This window comes from Haliaeetus leucocephalus, unplaced genomic scaffold, assembly GCF_000737465.1.
Source record: "Haliaeetus leucocephalus isolate CR32 unplaced genomic scaffold, Haliaeetus_leucocephalus-4.0 Scaffold184, whole genome shotgun sequence".
Classification (NCBI taxonomy): domain Eukaryota; kingdom Metazoa; phylum Chordata; class Aves; order Accipitriformes; family Accipitridae; genus Haliaeetus; species Haliaeetus leucocephalus.
In genome coordinates, this window is record NW_010972620.1 from 4,502,946 (window position 1) to 4,508,932 (window position 5,987).

At 45.3% G+C, this 5,987-nt stretch overlaps 1 protein-coding gene across 1 annotated transcript in view; it reads right to left on the reverse strand.

Moving 5' to 3' along the window:
- Window positions 1-5,554, reverse strand: part of TDRD1 (tudor domain containing 1) — a 31,114-nt gene extending 25,560 nt beyond the window's left edge. Inside the window, exon 1 of the mRNA XM_010564986.1 lies at window positions 5,478-5,554. The gene's annotated coding sequence lies outside the window, so the exon portion shown is untranslated. The remainder of the gene's footprint in view (window positions 1-5,477) is intronic.
- Between the last annotated feature and the right edge of the window lie 433 nt (window positions 5,555-5,987).

The following is a 5,987-nucleotide window of genomic DNA, read 5'->3' on the forward strand; positions in this document are numbered from 1 at the left end:
GTCGGAGGCGGCGGGAGCCGGCGCGCGCCGTTGTCTGCCGCTCACCTGGCTGTGCCGCCATCTTACCTTGAAAGGAACGGCCAGGGAACACCCCCCCACACACACCCCGGATTCGCGTGTTTTAGAGCGACGTGTGTGATTAAACGACAAGTAGAGGGGCTGAGGAGACGCCCAGCTGCGGGAGGGGCAGGTGGGTGGGTGGGCGCCTTAATTGGCACCTGCTCATCAGTACCCTGCTGGTCCTGGCGGCTGGCTGTGTGGTTTTTGCTTGAACTGTGGCATGGCTGTCAGAGCCCTGGCCAAAAAAATGTGTTAGTCATAAATTGTATTACACCTGGCGTGTTGCAAGAGGCTGCTTTTATTTTATTACTCAAAGCACCAGTGGCTTTCTCAGTCTTCAGCAAAATTGCGTGACGGACAGTGAAACATCCATGGTTGCACTAGTAACCCCAGGCGTTCCTTGGGGATCCGTGTACTGTACTGCTCTTAGTGACACAACAAGATGAAAATAATTAAGAGTTACAAAATACTAGCTACAGAGAGCAATGAGTAGCACTGTCCTTAGCTCTTAATTTCAGAAAAACCTACAGGTTATACTCGCCTCTCTGACTCTGCCTGAGCAGCCTTGGGCTTCTCCTGACTTGGCCTGTCAGTGCTCCACAGCAGCAGGCATACCTGCACCTTGGGCCAAGTGTTCATAGTTCAGCAGCAGGAAAGGTGTATAGCTGCTTTCTGTAATTTCTCCAATAAAATCAAAATTCTCTCAGGACATCAGTTAGACAACCTTGTTTCATACAAATTCAGAAGCTGGCTGTAAGATCTATGCAAGAATGATGAAATTTGATACATCAAATTGATACATTTGTATTCTAAAATATTTGAATTTTGCCCTGCAGCCTGGAAAATACATCACTTCATCTTCCATTTCCAACCTATTCTCTGCTTTCATTTGTCCTTTCTCCTCTTTCTTTTCTATACAAGGTGTTTTCCCTTTCCTTCTTTTGTTTCCCATTCTCATGTCTCTACCTACGCTGGAAAACATACTTCATCCTCAACACTGCTGCAGTTATGCTACTACTTAGACATGCTCTCAGGTGTTTCCAGTGCTGTGCAATTAAACTTTCACCAAAATTAAATTAATCTGGTCTATTTTAGTGCCTACACTTTTGTACTTATTATTAAAGTGTATAAAATCCGTGATGGATTTTATTCTTACACATTCTGTGGGGCAGGGAATAATTATCTCTGTTCACAGAGAAGAAACTGAAGCACAGCTATTTTGCCTTCAAGTAATTTGGAATCTGGCTGTGATGGCATTTCAGTCTAAATCTTCCATGTTTAAGTCTAGGATCCTGTCTGCCAAACTATTGTTCCCTGCTGACCATTCTCAAAAGAAAAGGGAACAACGCATCAAAGGTTTGCTGAGTTTTTGCTAGGTGGTTTAGATACTCCCTACCAAAGTCAGAGGAAAGACTCTTCCTGGCTCCAATGAATCTCCAGCCCTCCGCTGCAGTCTGAGTAGAAGCTGACTGTATGGGAGGCTGCTCTGAAAGCAGGAGGGGAAATTAGGTAGGATTAGGTGGGATTTCAGGAAATCTATCTGCCAAGATGCCCAGCATTGCATATCAGAGTAGGCACAGTTGCACATGGGATGATGTGGGGAGATGGGGCAATTATGATCATACAGCCTCCATTACCTCCCTGCACCTTGTTCCTCTGTCCCCAAGATTAGCCCAATAATCCTCGTGCCTAAGCAGCACTAATGCTAGTGAGGCATTAAGAAATACTTCTCTGTCATTCAAACTTCTCAAAAAAGGAAAAAATTTAGACTGTGACTTAAAATATCCACGTTTCTATTACATTTAGCTGGCTAGCCATTTCAATCCCCCAGGCCTGCCGAATCAAAACAATGCTGCCAGTCTGAACAGTCTTTTGAAATGACACTTAATTAACACTATAGACTGTGCTGGAAGTATATTGACAGGATGCAATGAAAAGGAAAATCAAGTATCCCACTGGAGACAGAACTTTATCAGCAGGTGAACTGGCACAAAGTTTTCTTGCATTTAGAAGTTGCAAAGAATGATTGAGCCAGGGCAAATGTTGTTTTCATTGTTTTTGTTTTTTAAATGTCAGTCATTTGGGACTTCCCATGTCTCAGGATACAAGAAAGGGCAGGAAATGACAGCAGTAAAATTAATTATAAAAAGAAAAAATAACAGGTCTGGCTGCAGCGGTGGAAAAAGATAAATGTGAAGGAGTGTCAGAGGTAACTGGGGAGAGCGTTGTTAGCATGGAGGCTGATCAGAAGCAACATCACAGGAGCTGCAGGAGGTTGATGTGGCTTGCCTGCAATTTTTAGTGAGAGCTTTGGGCTTGCCTACATGTAGGTTCTGTAATAACTCTACCAGTGTGTCATTAGCTCTAATCTGTAGGATCTAAGGGCCCAGGAACAAGCTGGGACACCACTCTGCTACATGCTGAACAAATGACAGTCCAAACAACATACAATGAAAGTAGGTTTTTCCAGGTATAACATAGTCAGAGGACTTGCATAATCACAGTCACACTTGGGATTTACCATGCATAGATTAGACATGATCATGGTGGCAAGGCCTTAGCACTGGGACTGCAGCTTCAGCAGAGATGCTGTTCCTACCTGACACAGGGAGGGAAGACAGGGCTCCTGGGGCTTTGTGGATGGTGCTCCCTGAAGACCCCTGGCAAACCGTGCTTGCTTAGAATAAATACTTCGACAATGAGAGTGATTCCTAATGAAGAAGGTAATAACTCTTTATGTAGTCTTGCCATGATGTGAAATGCAGGAATCAAATCAGCCTGCCGTAATTACATTATAACAGACCAGCCTTCTGACGAATGCAGAGGATGGGCGTCAGGCAACCTGGACTCTGCTCCCAGCTCCTCCTTGGCAATGCCAGCCATGGCCCTCCAAAAACAGTGGTCCCAGAGGAGTGGGGGGTATTCAGCACATATGCTGCTTCAGCCACCTTGTTGTTCTCCCTTGAAGTGGAATTGCTAACACTTTTTTAGTTGAAGGAGAAAGCATAGAACTGTAAGCCCCTTCAGTGGGCAAAGCTATAAAAATGCTATGTATAATTAACAAACATCAGCTGGAAATTGAGCAATTACATGAACTCTTGCTTTTCTTCTTCTTAGATAAGAAGGCACAAGCCTAAAGCCAGAACTACAACCTTTTGAAAATACGGGCCAAATTCTGCTTCTGCCTCTGCAATGCAGGCTTATGTCTGCAGCAGAAGTCTGTTGTGCATGACTGTCTGTATTTCAGATGATAAATTCTCTCACTCAGAAATTGTCTTCCTCAGCATTTGTACATGCCAAATGAGAGCTATGGCTGGCTAACTAAGAGGTACAGTAATTCAGTCATTCTTATTTAATATGAATGCAGACAGTTTGGGGAAGGGGCGCTCTCAATGTCTTGTCATTATCCTTCCCTAAGTATCTGTGGCTGCCTCCTGGAGATAAAATACTGTTCAGATGAAAATTTGGCCTAAGCACAGGTATTACAAGAATCAGAACTGTCTGACCATCAGTGCTGGGACTAGAGTCGTAGGGAGTCTAGCTGAGTACAAAAAAATCCTTTTTGCCTGCTTTTAAGGAAGAACTCCACTAACCAGGCTCAATTTTCTTAACCTGGTTTCAGTCCTGCTGAAAAAACCATCCAGAATAAAAGGCAAAAATCAGCTGAAATTCTGCCAGGTCTGGTGGGACCCACTAAGCCACACGATTAACGTCAGTGGGACTGCAGACAAAGTATACAGCAAAGCAGAAGCATAAATGTTAGAAGGACTGGGGCCGGAGTACAGTGGTATCTCTGCAGTTGCCTTTACATAACTGGAAGAGAAGACGAAATAAGAAGTATTTGGGCACTGAAGTGACTGTTACAGAGCAGCAAGGCTGGGTGAATTTTGCCGCTCAGGTGCAGAACAGGAGCTGGAGTGGCAAAGGAGCATTTCTGAAAGTAAAGCTTAGACTTGGGCTGCATGGCAATTAGCAAATGAGTGTTGCATGGCACTGCTTTCTGAAAATGGAACATGTTTTGCTTATCTCTATTCCACACCTGATTTTTTAATGTATTTTTAGCAATATGGAATGCACAGCATATTATGAGCAAAGCGAGGGTGAGATTTTTGCCTTCAAAGTATTATTTGGAGGTTAAAGCTGAGGCCACGAGTTCTTTCCACAATGTACTTTTCGTTTATGCTCTCACCTAAGTAATGTTTTTAAAGACATGTGCCTTCATCTGACTCCTGTGCTGCTTTAGAGGTGATGGCTAGGATATTGTTTAATTATCGGAAGCAGTATTATCTTTTCCCAAATAATGAACATGCAAAGGTTTATAGATATGATAGCTCTGACTGGTTTGTACATTGATTTTCTCTAAGATTCCTGTGTTATTTTTAAGGATCTGTAAAAAGGTTTCAAGGGAACATTTTCTAGGACCCCAAAATTTGCATTTGTGGCTCTGAAATTCCAAATGCCTGGAAAGAATAAGGAGAAAAATACCTTGCTCTGAAATAACGCTTCCAGTTAATGTGAATACATAAAGTTATGCAACACATTCTATTTTCAAAGTCATCCAAGGTACGAACTGAAGAAATCATCGCTGGGTTTTATAGGTATAAAGCATATAGGTATGCATATGGTTTTATACATATATATAAGTAACTTAGCCAAAATAAAGGAGCAATCTGATCTAACATCAAAGTTAGCTGTGCCTCAGGTAGAGGATTGGACTAGATACGCTCCTGAGGTCCCTTCCAACCCAAATTATTCCGTGATTTTAACTTGCTTTTCTATTGTCATGTTTAAGAAGTACCTGCAGGAAAGATGCCAGTGCCTAACTGTAGCTGATCTGCTATAGTAAATGCAAGTGTTTTCACTTAACAGCTTGTCTGCTAAGGTAGTTGTTTCGATTTATTTTTTTATGAAATAAATAAAATAAAGTGGCATTTATGGAGTGCTCTGGATTCCAAAAAAGCTTTGTGTTCCACTGAAAAATTGCTGCTCCCAGCACTGAAATGTACTCCAGATTTTTGATGCCCAGCAAATTTTTCACATTTTTTTTAATCCTGTCAGAATAAGGCATGAAGTACCGGCAGGTGTTAACTGAAGCTGGACTCTGTTTATTACCGTTGCTGGATTTACTCTTAGATGGCATGTGGGTGCAGAGGCTTTTGACGTCGTGTGTGGGGGTTCGTTCTGGAAAAAGTAGATGTTTATTTAGGGAAGAAGAGACTCTATTAGTCACTACTTGTGTGCCAATCTTGCAAAAAGGGGAGGGAGGTACCTCTGTGACCATCTCTCCAAAAACTGTTGGGGTGAAGGATTCCTCCTATATGGCAGCGGTCTCGGGCAGCACCACAAAACGCCCGACACGAGATCCCTTGCCCAGAAAGGTAGTGTCTTTAAATAAGAAGAGAAAAAAACCAAACCACCTTCCCGGTTGAAGTAATCTTGACAGACGCTTTTCCGAGCGGTCTGGGGTGTGGAATCCAGCAGCTTCAGTTCCCGGAGCTGTCAGCACCCGCAGCTGAGGGCCCGTTTCGTCCCCGTCCACCTGAGGGAACGCACCGGCGGTCCAAGGGAGAGAGGGAAGGCGGCCGGAAGGGTCCGGCCGTCACCGCGGGCTGCTCCGGGCTGCTCCAGACGGCTCCGGGCCACCCGCAGGGACGGAGGCGCCTCAGCCTCTCCGGGCCACCGGGCTCCAGCGCCGGACCGCCCTCACCGCGAACGTGTGTGTGTGTGTGGGGGGGATTTCCTCTGAGGGTGAGACCTGGAGAAGAAGCCTGCTCGTCCAGGTCGCTGACGGGAGCGGCCGTTCGCCCCATCGCCCCTTCCGAACGGCAACGCTGCAGGAGCCGGCCCGCGGCGCTTCCCGCCCCGCGGGGGCCGCAGCCCGCCCGGGCCGACCCGGGCCGGAGGGAGGGCGCTGCCCCCGCCGGGCT